Source organism: Nelumbo lutea, chromosome 7 (assembly GCF_056320005.1).
Source record: "Nelumbo lutea isolate HS-2025 chromosome 7, American lotus-T2T, whole genome shotgun sequence".
In the NCBI taxonomy this organism is placed as follows: domain Eukaryota; kingdom Viridiplantae; phylum Streptophyta; class Magnoliopsida; order Proteales; family Nelumbonaceae; genus Nelumbo; species Nelumbo lutea.
Window position 1 is genome coordinate 6644920 of NC_142690.1, and position 14392 is coordinate 6659311.

At 39.9% G+C, this 14392-nt stretch overlaps 1 protein-coding gene across 12 annotated transcripts in view; it reads left to right on the forward strand.

Annotated features, from left to right (window-relative positions):
* LOC148844858 (1-acyl-sn-glycerol-3-phosphate acyltransferase LPAT1, chloroplastic-like) overlaps window positions 1–13510 on the forward strand; it is a 28448-nt gene extending 14938 nt beyond the window's left edge. For 6 of the 12 annotated variants that reach the window (XR_016101698.1, XR_016101699.1, XR_016101683.1 and 3 more), the window contains one exon: window positions 11811–12096. The gene's annotated coding sequence lies outside the window, so the exon portion shown is untranslated. Of the gene's footprint in view, window positions 1–10917; window positions 11040–11810; window positions 12097–13138 lie in introns of those variants that run through there. The other 6 variants (XR_016101690.1, XR_016101692.1, XR_016101696.1 and 3 more) reach the window with 4 other exon arrangements.
* The last annotated feature ends 882 nt before the right edge of the window (window positions 13511–14392 follow it).

Consider the following 14392-nt stretch of genomic DNA (forward strand, 5'->3'; position numbering starts at 1 on the left):
TTTTTTTATCAGCAACAGAAAAATATTTTATTAAAATAGAAATAACTTTACAATACAAAGATGAGCCTCGGCTACCCCATAGTCACAAGACAATAGCACAGCATTTTCTTACAGTTACAAATGAGCCCAAAAACAATTCCCTCTATTGACCCCTTGCTTAGCAAAATGATCAGTTAAGCTGTTTGCTGATCTAGGGACCCATTGCAACATCACCTGCATATCTTTTGAATATCTTTTAAATTTCTTAACCTCATTCCTGAAATACCATGGGACTTTGTCATTATCTTTCAGCCAGCTTATGATCACCTTTGAAGTTTGAATCTCTTTCAATGAACAACTTCCTAATCCCCGTCTCCCATGCCTTTTGGACCCCAAATACAGCTGTCTTTAGTTCTGCACCCGTGGAGTCCCCTTGCCCTATAGACCCAGAGTACAAGACACCAATTTTCCTTTGCCGTTTCTTATTACTCCTCCCATTCCAGCAGCACCTGGATTGCCAATACAGCTCCCATCAAAATTCAATTTGAAGAAACCATCCATTGGAGGTTCCCATTTTACCATATGTTTCTTCTTTGCTGAAGATGATGCTGCAATTGGACCCCACTGTCTGATAATATCATCAAAGGTGAAGTCAAGAAACAGGTTTGTTGTCTTCACCCAATGTGTTACCTTTATCATTATGATTTCAATCAGAGCCTATTGATAAAAAAAAAATCAATCAGAGCCTCTTTGCTTCTTTTTTTCTCCTAAAAAATTTTCTGGTTTCTTTCTTCCCACAATGTCCAGGCCACTGGAGCTCTTGTGCACTTCCAAAGTAACCTTCCCCACTTCCTTGGCCAGCTGAAAGTCAAGGGATCAATCTATCTATCCAGGCTGATAGGAGTGTTCCACCTGCAACCAAACAAGTAAAAAAACCATTCCCAAATACATCAAGCAAGAGGACAGGAAATGGGTAGGTAATGAGCAGATTCACCCTTTGATTCACACAGAATACACCAGTTTGGAGAAAAGCACCAACTAGGTCTCCTTCTCTGTAATAAATCATGTGTTGATTGCACCATGGTAAACCTCCCAACAAAAAGCACTCACCTAGGGGGGATTGGATGACACCACACTTCCTTTACAGGGAAGGGCATAGGAAGTACTGGAGGAGAGACCAGCATTTTGAAAAAGGAAGCACAAGTAACATTACCGGAGGAATTACCCATCCATAGTCGGCTATCCACTCTGCTGTTATCTAGAAAGACTCCATCCAACAAAAGAAGCAATTGTGACACAAGATCCATCTCTGAATCCCTCACATTCTTACAGAAACCCAATTCCAACCAACTACAAACTGAGAAGGGGAATGGATCAATGGACCAAGAACTCAGATAAAGGTCTACCTTTGAAGGATGAGATAGCAAACAAGGAAGGAAAAGACTCCATTAATGGAGTTTCTCCTAACCAAAGGTCCTCCCAAAATCTGATTTTGTTTCCTGAAATGACATCATACCTGGTATGGGACAAAAAAAGTGGAAGAATTTTGTGGATAGCCTTCCAAGGAGAAGCACTGGAGGCCCTGTTAGAAACTGGGCAAAATAGTAGTTGATTTGAGCTAACAGTTCCTTAAACAAAATAGGAAACTATTAATTATAGGCCATGTGAAAATGGAAAACTCCTAAAAATAGCAGCTGGTTACAAAAATAGAAAACTATGGCTGAGTTTGGGAAGAGTACAAATACAAATATGTACAGTACTGGTTCATGTCGGATGCTGAAGCATTACTCTGGAACTGAGTTAAAGATAGAAGAAGATGATGTGGTGTACTGGATGCCATGTGGATTAAGCTGGGTGGATCACAGGAAACATGGAGGTGAAGCTAGAGTTTTGGAAACTGAAAAGTCGGAGGAAGTCTAGAGAATAATTGCTAGTTATTTTTCTGGTAATAGAGAACTACCAAACTACTAGAAAATAACGAAGTTAAAGAAGGAGTCGTGTGTTTCTCCAACTCTGATTTCAAGCTGGGTGGATCACAGGAAACATGGAGGTGAAGCTAGAGTTTTTGAAATTGAAAAGTTGGAGGAAGTCTAGAGAATAATTGCTAGTTATTTTTCTGGTAATAGAGAACTATCAAACTACTAGAAAATAACGAAGTTAAAGTCATGTGTTTCTCCTACTCTGATTTCAAGAGGGGAGAAAAGGGCAGCTATGGAGAAGAAAAATGAACTCCTTCAGTTGTGTTGTTCTCTCTCTCTCTCTCTCTCTCTCTCTGTATATATATATATATACAACTCCTTAAAGTGAAATTTAGCAATTACTAAAGTTGCATCTGGCTCCCAAGTAGAATCTTAGAAACTTAGCAAAATAGTAGTTGATTTGAGCTAACAGTTCCTTAAACAAAATAGGAAACTATTAATTATATAGACCACTTAAAAAATGGGGAACTCCTAAAATAGCAGCTGGTTACAAAATAGAAACTATGGCTCAGTTTGGAAAGAGTACAAATACAAATATGTACAGTACTGGCTCATGTCGGAAGCTGAAGCGTTAGTCTGGAACTCTGAGTCAAAGGTAGAAGAAGATGATGTGCGTACTGGGTGCCACATGGATTAAGCTGGGTGGATTGCAGGAAATGTGGAGGTGAAGCTAGAGTTTTGGAAACTGAAAAGTCGAAGGAAACCGGAATACTTTCTTTAAAGGATAAATTTTCAAACTATTTTGAATTTAATGCATGGGCCCACAAGGCCTCTTAGGCGGAGGTGGTGAGATCAAAGTCGAACCTGGGCGAACCTTTATTATCAATGGACCAGCCTGAACCAAGGTCTAAAGTCTAAACTAGAACAGAACTGGAGTTATGTGGCTCTTTTAAAAGAATTCATGCCTCCTCAACAGCATTTGAATGGGGACACAAACCGTTGGGCCAGAAGTCTTTGAGTGGGGGCTAAAACAAGGGCTTTTCCTTTGATCAATGGGGATGATCCTGATTCCATCACCCATAGCACTTAAGTGGGGCACATGCCCACTTAAGTTGTCACATGACTTTGAGAGGTTCAATTCTAAAGAGCTGACCTGGTCCGGTTCACCTCCGGAACAAATGGCTTAAACCAAATTGGTATTACCATTCCCTCCTGCGTAATTGTGTTACTCGCCTCCATTTTATCTCCCTTCATTTGTTCCTTGATTTGTTCTTTTAAATCCAGCTCTGTGCCAATATTAACCAGATGGTTCCTTCTGCTGAAAGCCCTGTAAGACTTCCAAGATTTTATCCCACCCCAATCTCTGTTTTCCCTTGGGAAAGCAGATCATCTATCTCTTGCCGTTTCCAAACCACTCAGTCAGAGCAATGAACCATCCTTTTCTGTTGGTCCTTGTTTCCACTTTGAAGAACTTCCGATGGCTCTTTAAACTTCACTCTTGTACTCTAAACGATATGTGGCTCTTTAAACTTCACTCTTGTACTCTAAACAATATGCAGGCCCCTATCAGAAAGAATTTAAACCATTGTAGATCTCCTTCCGTCAGAAAAACTGTAGCCTTCTTCCCTTCTTGCAATTTCAATGTGTCAAAACCTCTTGTTTTTGTTTCTTTAGCAATGAAATCCTTCGCTTCTATCTTCATTTGCTTCCTCCATTTTCCAGCCAGTTTGAAAGCTCTTTCCCTCCACTCCATCTTGAAACCAGTGTGTAAAGTGTACTATTGTCATGTAACTTTTGCTTGAAGTTTCATTGTCTCTTCTGTTGGTCCAAAAGGGAGAATGAGCAAAATGTCTGAGGTGATGGAGAGCAAAAGCGATGTCTGAGACAACAAAGCGACATTTGAGGTGAAACTTTCAAACAGAACAACACCAAACGCCTAACCTCACTGAGAATGGTGGAGAATGAAAGCTTGCAGAGAATGAACCTTCGGCTTTGGGCAGTTACCTTCACTGAGAATGGAGGAAGTAGAAGGTTGATCTTATTCACAGTTTCTTGGGAAATTACATTTTTGTCATTGTCAAGGTCTATAATAAGTTTGGCACAATGATTAGCAATAGTGCACTTGGTAGAAAAGATTATGACTCAAACAAGGCTCTTTGTCACCCTTCAAAGCACAAAAAACCATCGTCTTATCAAACTAAAATCACAAGAGTCTTCATAGGGAATATAATACGAATCCTCAACCTCTTCTTCGGTTGGAACTTCAGGTTCCTTTAGCTGATACTGATTTTCAAACTCTCCACCTTCTTGTACCAATAATTGTTGGTACACAAGCTATCTAATGCAATGTGACTCCATTCCCACACTAACCTTATTGGACCAAGTATTTTGTTTGGTGGTTGAAATGTCATTTTGAGATGAGGAAGAGGCCTGGCTGGTGCCTTTCACCTAATTGGTGCTGTTTGTGTAAGTTGAATGGTGAGACTGCTTTTCATATTCTTGTCTCCTGCCTTGTTGCTAGCAGTATTTGGGATTGGTTCTTCTATCTCTTTGGATGCAGGTGGGATACCCCAGTGAGCTTGGAAAGGCTGTTTGACTCCTCTATCTTCAGATGGCCAAAAAGAAGAGAGAGGAAACTATGGAGATGCACAAGGGCAGCAGTGATTTGGGTGTTGTGGGAGGAAATAAATCTGAGAATTTTTTGAAGAGACAAAAAGGTGCAAGGAAGAGATGATAGAAAGAATTATGGAAAGGTGACATCGTGGGTAAAATCTCTGGGATTATTCTCAGACTTACTGTGGTTGACATAATCAGGAACTGGAGAACAGTTGCTTCCTCTTCATCAGTAAAAAATAAGGTCTTAAGGGACTGGGATCCCCTCCCCCGAATCTGGTTTTCTCAAATTTAACTTTGATGGAAGCAACTTTGGTAATTCGGGAAGGTCTGGAATTGGAGGAGTGATAAGAAACGACAAGGGGATTGTAGTGGGGTTGTATTCGGCCCTATTGGAAAGGGAGATTCCACTACAGATGAACTAAAGGCAGTGGCTTTAGGGATAAAAAATGCTATGGATTTGGGAGTGAGAAAGCTAGTTGTGGAAGGCAACTCCAAAGTGGTTATAAGATGGCTAAAGCAAAATGAAAAAACCCCTGGCTTTTCAGAAATGAAATCTGTAAGAAAACCCTAGTAGATTCTAGGTCGAAGTAGAGAGGAAGAAAGAAAAGAGAAAGAAGAAGAAGAAGAAGAGAAAGAGAGCTCGGCCAGATTAGAAGAGAGTCTCAAACCACTTCTCCCCTAGCTGACCCACTTGTATTTATTCAAAATCATAGAGTTACAAGAAAGACCATTTTGTCCCTCATAAGAGATGGGACACATAACTTAAACTCAGATACAATAGACCTTTCACTCTTAAGCAGATAAACCAGAATGACCAAAATACCCCTGACTCAAGCATTCTAACACTCCCCCTCAAGTTGGAGAGTATATATCATATAATCCCAGCTTGTTACAAATGTAATCTATTCTTCCCTGAGACAATCCCTTTGTGAAGAGATCTGCCCACTGATTTCCTGAGCTCACATGAGATGTGGTTATCACCCCACTTATTACTTTCTCTCTTACAAAGTGACAATCAACCTCAATATGCTTAGTTCTCTCATGGAAGACGGGATTGGAAGAGATGTGAACAACAACTTGGTTGTCACAGTATAGTTTCATGTGTTTGTCAACTGAGAATCCCATCTCTTGTAACAAGTTCTTCAGTCATACTAGTTCACATGTGGTATGGGCCATAGCTCTGTACTCCACTTCTGCACTACTTCTTGCCACCACTATTTGTTTCTTGCTCTTCCAAGTTACAAGATTGCCACCAAGGAAGGTACAATACCCTGTAGTTGATCTCTTGTCTGATATAGAACCAGCCCAGTCAGTATCTATGTACCCTACTATCTCAAGAGTTCCTCCATTTTGGTATAACAAACCACGACTTGGAGCACCCTTTAGGTACCTAACAATTCTCAGAATAGCTTCACAGTGAGGAACCCGAGGGTGTTGCATAAACTGACTCACCACACTCACAGCAAATGATATATCTGGTCGGGTAATGGTTAGGTAGTTCAACTTTCCCACCAACCTTCTATATCTTCCAGGATCATCAAACTCTTCACCTGCTTCAACACTCAACTTGGCATTGAGTTCCATAGGAGTCTCTGCTGGTTTAGCACCTAACAACCATGTTTCTTCAAGTAGATCAAGAACATATTTTCTCTGACATAGGTTGATCCCATGTTTTGACCTCGCAACCTCTATTCCCAGGAAATACTTCAGCTTCCCCAGATCTTTCGTATTGAAGTGGTCCTGTAAGAATTTCTTCAACCTATCGATTCCATTGCTGTCACTCCTAGTTATGACAATATCATCCACATACACGACTAGCAAGATTTTCCCATCCTTTGAGTTATAGCTGAACACAGAATGATCAACCTGACACTGTTTCATCCCAAAGGCTTTCACCACTTCACTGAACTTGCCAAACCAAGCACGTGGAAATTGTTTCAGTCCATTAATTGCCTTTTTGAGCCTACACACCTTACCAGCCTCCCCCTGAGCAACAAACCCTGGTGGTTGCTCCATATATACTTCCTCAACGAGATCACCATGTAGGAAGGCATTTTTTATGTCAAGTTGTACAAGAGGCCAATCATACATAGCAGCTAATGAAATCAACACTCGAACTGAACCAATCTTAGCCACAGGAAAAAATGCCTCCATATAGTCTACACCATACAACTGAGAATAACCCTTGGCCACTAACCTCGCCTTCAATCGCTCCACACTGCCATCAGGAAGATACTTCACTGTGTAGACCCATTTACACCCAACAGTGTGCTTACCGGGAGGAAGAGCGATGAATTCCCATGTGTGATTATGTTGTAGAGCAGAGAGTTCTTCTTCCATGGCTTGCCACCACCCTGGGGGGGTAAGAGCTTCCTGGACAGTCTTGGGGATGGGAATAGATGAGAGTAATGATATAAAATTGCAATGAGCAGCAGAAAGGTGAGCAATAGAAACATAGTGTGAAATGGGGTGAGAAGTACAAGTATGTTTACCTTTCTGCGAGCAATAGGAAGATCAAGATTTGAGGGAGAAGGAGCAGTAGCAGGATCTGTCGATAGGGGCTGAAGTGGAGGAGGGTCCGATGCACTTCTGCGGGTATACACTTGAGTGATTGGCGGCCTCTCAGTAGTAACAGGCATAGGATGTGCATCTATAGTAGAAATAGGAGCTACGGGAAGGGTGTCCACAACAGGTACAGGAAGAGGAACCGCAAAGGGAGAGGAAGAGACCCCAGCATCTGAGAAAAACGGAACTGACTCAAAGAATGTGACATCAGAGCACACAAACAATTTATGGGATTTAGGGTTATAACAATTATACCCTTTCTGAGTCCTTGAGTAGCCAAGAAATATACACTTAGTAGCTCGAGCATCTAGCTTGTCTACCCTAGGCCCCAAGTGTTGAACAAAACAAACGCAGCCAAAGACTCTTGGGGTGAGAGGAAATGGAGACAAAGTGGGAAACAACACGGAGAAAGGAGATTGACTTCCAATTGACATGGGCATCCGATTGATCAGAAAATAGGATGTGAGAACAACATCACTCCAAAAATGCTTTGGGACATTCATATTGATCATCAAGGATCGAGCAATTTCAAGAAGATGTCGATTTTTCCGTTCAACTACACCGTTCTGTTGTGGGGTGTAGGCACAAGAAGTTTGATGAATAATCCCATGATGCTCTAGGTATCGCTGAAATGGTGAGGAGTTGTATTCTTTGGCATTATCGGAGCGAAGAATTTTAATATGAACACCAAATTGAGTGCGTATTTCAGCATAAAATTTTTGAAAAATAGGGAACAATTCACTACGGTCTTTCATAAGATAAATCCATGTCATCCTTGAAAAGTCATCAACAAATATTACAAAATACTTATACCCATTGTATGACACCACTTTAATTGGACCCCATACATCAGAATGAACTAAAGAAAAAGGACTTGAGACACGACTATCAACTCTTGGACTAAATGAGACTCTATGATGTTTTCCCAATTGACATGACTCACAATCTAACGATGAAAGATGACTCAAGGAAGGAACTAGCAACTTTAAAGTCTTGAGAGAAGGATGACCAAGTCTGTAGTGCCATTGAAGAGGAGTAAGAGACGACTGAAAGCGACTAGAGGGCCACCACCATCAAGGTAATACAATCCACCTGCTTCATGCCCTCCACCAATTTTCCTCCCCGTCTTGAGATCCTGAAACACACAAGAATGATAGAAGGTTATAGAATAATTAAGAGACTTGGTTAATCTGTTAATAGACATAAGGTTAAAAGGGAACTTAGGGACATATAAAACAGATGATAAAGACAAGGAGGAGAGATCAACATCACCAACACCACAGATAGGAGATGTAGAACCATTAGCAAGTGTAACTGTTTGAGATGTGGAGAAAGGGAAGAGAATACATCGAGTCCCAGACATATGGTCGAGGCTCCAGAGTCAATGATCCAGTGTGAGGCTTTGGAAGCTAAGCAAGCCATACCTGAATGGGCAAGTGTAGCGGTGTTCTACTGAGATGTTTGAAGGAACTACTCATACACTGCACGCGGTACACTCACCATTTCCTTCTCAGAAACACAAGCAGATGTGGAGGGGATTGGGTCAGTTTGCTGAATTTCAGTAATTGTGCCACTACCCTTAGTCATAGAATGGTTAGCCCAAGTATTGGGTGGACCACGCAAATCATAGCAGGAATTAACTGTGTGCCCCTCTAAACCACAATGTGTACACTTTCTCTGGGCATTACCCCTTCCTTTTCCACGGCCTCCCCCTGAGTCCCGGCGTCCAGTCCGACCACTAGCCCAGTTAAACATGTGACCACCACGGTTGTTTGGGAGTCCACTACTGCCACCACCACTTCTATTTCCACGACCACCCCCTTTAGTCACTACCAAACCAGATCTGTCAGAGAGAGAAGAATGTTCTACCGACTCAATGGATGTCTTCTTAAGACGAGCAAAAACTTCTTCAAGTGAGGGGAGAGCAGACCCCCCCAATATTTGTGCTCTGACAGGCTCATACTCAGCCTTCAAACCCACAAGAAACCTTGTCACATCAAGCTGCTCACGTTGCTGTTGTTGGATCTGAACATCTGATGTTAGAGGGTAATACACATCGAGCTCATTACAGATGTTTCTCAAACTTGCATAGTACTCTTCTAAGCTTTGACTCCCTTGCTTCAAATTGAAGTACTCTTGGTACAACTGATACACCCTAGTTGTATTGTCTTGTCCAGAGTACAGCTTCTTAGCATGATCCCAGATTTCCTTAGCTGTATCTAGGAACATGAAGTTCACACTAATCTTTGGTTCCATGTTGTTCTAGAGCCATGTCATTATCTGTGCATCTTCTTGTTCCCAGTCACTAAACCCAGGGGAATCAGAGGGAGGTTTCTCCTCTCTCACATGCTTTACCTTCCTCTTGGCCTTCAAGAACACCTCCACAGATTTTGCCCATGGTACATAATTCTCACCATTCAACTTGATGGATGTCATTTGAACACTTAGATAGTCTGGAGAAAGCATGACACCTGTTTTGTCGTCATTCCCATTTTCAAATGAAGCCATCTTAATTATTTCACCTTCAAATATACAACAATACAACCTCACACTCTTTCACAAGACTTATCTCACTTATAACACCACCAACTCCAACTTCTTCAAATGCACATTACACACTACACACTAAGGCTGAAATCACTCAGTCATCACATCAAACACCTGGGCTGCACATTGCAGAATCATTCACCATCAACACACTAAGGCTGAAATCACTCAGTCATTACATCGGACACTTGTTCTTCATACTGCAGAACTTATTACACACAAGGTCTAGGAGTTCACTTTTAAATATTTAGAATCATAGATACACCAATTACCACGACACAACCACCACCACACCACTGCTGTCGTGAACTTCAGCAGTCAACAACTCTTCTTTCAGCACACATATGAGGAAAAATGCAGAGGAACACTACTGATATGCATCAGTCACACCGAGCTCCACAACAACCAACTTTTGAAGCAAAAAAAAAAAAAAAACAGCATTCACAGTCCCTTACTTGGACAAACAACAGCAGTGTTCATACCTGTCCACCTTCAGCCCTCTTTGTACACTGAATAGAGGGTTTAGTATACCACTTCAACGACCACCACAACAACGACCGGAGGCATTCTCACCTCCAGGCCCACAAAACAACAGCTCATTTTCAGCCTCTTATCGAACCTCTGCCCAGGTCAGTCGAAAAATGAAGATGACTGTGAAAGTTGGCGGCGAACCCAGAAAGAGAACATCAACAAGAAAGAAAGGAGAATACGACCTTACAACTCTGATACCATGTAAGTAAACCCTAGTAGATTCTAGGTCAAAGTAGAGAGGAAGAAAGAAAAGAGAAAGAAGAAGAAGAGAAAGAGAGTTCGGCCAGACTAGAAAGAGTCTCAAATCACTTCTCCCCTAGCCGACCCACTTGTATTTATTCAAAATCATAGAGTTACAAGAAAGACCATTTTGTCCCTCATAAGAGATGGGACACATAACTTTAACTCAGATACAATAGACCTTTCACTCTTAAGCAGATAAACCAGAATGACCAAAATACCCCTGACTCGAGCATTCTAACAAAATCAAGAAGATTAAAAGCATATCCAATGACATGCGATTATTAACCTAGTAGACTCCAAGAGCAGCAAATGGATTTGCAGATCAGCTAGCTACACAAGGGGCTAACAGGGAACTTTGTTTTTGGGCTCAGTTGTAAGGCTAAAAAGTCAAAAGTTGATAGTTGGCAATTTTAAGTCCTAGTGGGGTAGCTGAGGCTACTCATAATCTGTACTATTTCCTTTTTCTTAATGAAGTTTCCTTTTATTGATAAAAAGATGTCATTTTGAGATTTTGCAGACTGATCACTAAAGAGGATCTTGACTAAGAGGTTGGAGCTATGCTTTTATGACTAACTAAATGATTTTATTAAGGTAATAAAAAAGTTATGTACAACATGGCAAGCATCCCTGATATAGTTGGTAAGCAACCACCTATTATCCCATCAATCAATTTCCAGATTACATTTGAGCCCCCCAAAAGTAGTCCCTGTTTACTTCATGTTTGGCAAAGTGTTTGATCTCCCTCATGATATACCAGTAAGCAGTAACATCATAATCCTTGACCTGTACCTTTCATACATCCCACTACCACCACCGTCTTTGAGTCTCTACCACTATATTTCTCAAGTTTAATGATTTACCCACTTTTCTCGAAAAAAAAAAAAAAGATTTACCCACTTTCAATCCTTGCAATACAGCTATCATCTTGGCCCTTATTTTGTCCCTGTAGCTAGCTGGACCCGAAAATATTTCTACTATCTTAGGTTATGTTTGGTTTGAAGGAAAATGTAGGGAAAGGTAGGGAAACCGTTACACACCTTGTATCAGTATCCCTATATTTCCCTTCCTTTCCCTACCTCTTCTTCAAACCAAACATAGCCTTAAGGGCTTAGATTTCTAACGCAAAATGCATCAAAGTTCAGCCTCGTGAAATGATCACTAGAGTAGGGCTCAATGTAAGTTGTGAGGCCACCCACCCATTGCCAATCTCTAGGCATATTATGGATAAATAACAGTCAAGAATGTTCAGTCTTCACCCAAAGCTTCACTTTGACAATGATTCGATAATATTTTCTTTACATCTCCTATTCTTTCATTAGTCATGGGATTTTTCTGTGTATGAGCCATTTGGAAATATGCTATTTAGCAGTAAATCTGAAATTTTCTTTGGACTTTTTTTATGTTTTGCAGATTGCCTAGCTAGTTTTGAGCAGCGTCAAGGATTTTTGAGATTATAAAAAATAGAGACTCTTATGCTTCTAAATCATGCTAGCTTGCATCATACGTATCAAAGAATCAAACAATTAGTCATAGCACTGAGAACCCAAAGTCTGGGAGTTGTTTTTTGTGCTTGTTGCATCTGGCGTAACTGTAACGCAGTCCTATGAATTGGAATTACAATACAAGAGTTTTTGTACACAGACACAGAATCCCAATTCCCAAGCTTAGGGGGCAATATAAACTACCAATTCTCCCACTGAAAAGTTCCCATCACAACTTTAGGCTTAGGAGGCAACAATTCATGGTTTTAAAATCGTCATTGACCCGGGTTGTCGGACTATTCAACCCAGAAACTGGTCACCTATCTGGTTCCGTTTTCCCGTGGCCCAAATTGATCAGCAAACTGTTGACCAAGATGGTTTGACCACTGAACTGTTTGACCTGGACAATTGTTTGCACTTTAATGAAAAATATTGAAGTTTTTTAAAAATTAAAATAACCCAAAAAAAATGAAACTAGAAATTGTAAACCTGAGATCTGGATAAAAGACAGACGGAGACGGGAGAGAGAGAGAGGATCTTAGCTCTCAGGTCTCAGATCGCTGCAATGCCAGCCACGGTGAACAGAATCGCCCCTGCCACGGTTTGAACCATTCAACCCAGGCGGTTGACTGCTGACTAGGGGTGCTCACGGCGTGGGGCTTTTTTTTTTGGAATCGAACTGGTACAACCGGTTTTTGGAAAACCGAAAGCTGAAACTGAACCGAAGGCAGTCGGTTAACTGTTGGTTTGGTTTGTCGGTTTTTTAATTTTTACAATATATATTATAAAAATATATATAAATATATAATAAAAATTATAAATATATACAAAATATTATATTTTAAATAATAAATAATAAATAATATATCATATTATATATATATATATCTCAAGGTTCAAAGTGTCGACAGGTATACTAATCATTCTGGGTCCCCTTCGATATGGTATCGGGGTCTGACTGGTTCAGGGGGTGGAGCCCTAAACCGCCCCCCTGAACCTGTTTTGAAAAAAAAAACTAAAAAAAAACTAAAAAAGGGTATCAATTCGCCTGATACACCCAATTTATAATATATAAAAAATATAAAATATATAAAAATATATGTATATTGGTTGGTTCAGTTAACTGCCAGTTTTCTATATTAGTTAACCAAAATTGGTATCTTCGGTTTTTTAAAAACACCAAACCGAAACTGAACTGACCAGTTCAATTAACTGATTTTTTTAGTTTGATTTTAATTGTTTTTTTTGTCGGTTCAGGATTTTGGTTTTTTGCGCTCACCCCTACTGTTGACCTGGAAATTGCTGGCAAGGTGGTTCCATTTTCGGATAACATCATGAACCCTCTTTACGATCTATTTTTTTGGCTAAGGGGGAAGACTTTCTAGATGAGCCAGAAGCTTACAGAGTTGGGTTTAAAAGCTGCTAATGGTTTATTTTGGTCAGTAGTCAGTACCTAAGAAAATGCTGATAACTAATAATAACACTCCGCACCAGTCATAAAACACATGGATCCCATCTCAATGTAGGTCCCATGTATTTTATTTTTAGGGTGGAGCACTGTCATTGGTTTTACAGCCTGTTATACAGCTAATTTATTAGTTAATCCGAATTTAATTAAATGGCCCCAAAGTACCCTTCTAGTTGCTTTTTTTTTGTTGATAATCTCCTTTTATTCTATTTACTTGGATCAAGTCAAGATGCATTCAAATCGAATCCAATAAATAGATAGCGATGTTTCATACACGGTAGTTATAGGCATTTGGTAGTAATAGACTTAAATTCAACAAAAAAATAAATAAATAAAGAAAAAAAAAGCATAAGTTATGCTATGTTCAGGCATCCCTAGGGTCCCAAACGCCACCCCTCTTAGGTTCTTTTAATTTTTTTTAATCAAACTAATTTAATAACTTTCCTCCATACGAGAGAATGGATATACATTTATGCTATGTTTGGTTTGAAAGAAGATGCAGGGAAAGGTAAGGAAACTTTTACAAACCTTGTATGGATTCTCTGTCTTTTCCTACCTTTTCCTTCAAAGTAAAACATTTATGCTATGTTTGGTTTGACAAAACAAGTGCTTTGCGGAAGGCACTGCAACAAAACGACGTTCTTGTAGAGGTTGATTTAGAGCCTTTTTCAAATTTCCTATACCGTGTTGGCAAGAAAAGACTATCAAAGGATCACACGAATACAAATCTGGTATTCATTCAAATTCACGTGTTTATATTGGTTAAACTTTTACAGATATTATACCTTTATTGCGTTAATTACTTTCACTAAACTACTTAAGTTTACCTTGTTAAATCATTTAACGTTAAAGACTAATTAAAGATTAAAAAGCAAAAATACTCTTAATTACTCTTTAAATCCTCAAAATCTGTCATCGACTTTAAACCAGATGGCTTAGTTATCATTATTTATTTGCATCAGCGTCATCCTCCGGATCTTCAAATTGAAATCCACAGTTTCTTTCTCGAATCCACTTTCAGTTTTGGAGTATCCGTCATCAGA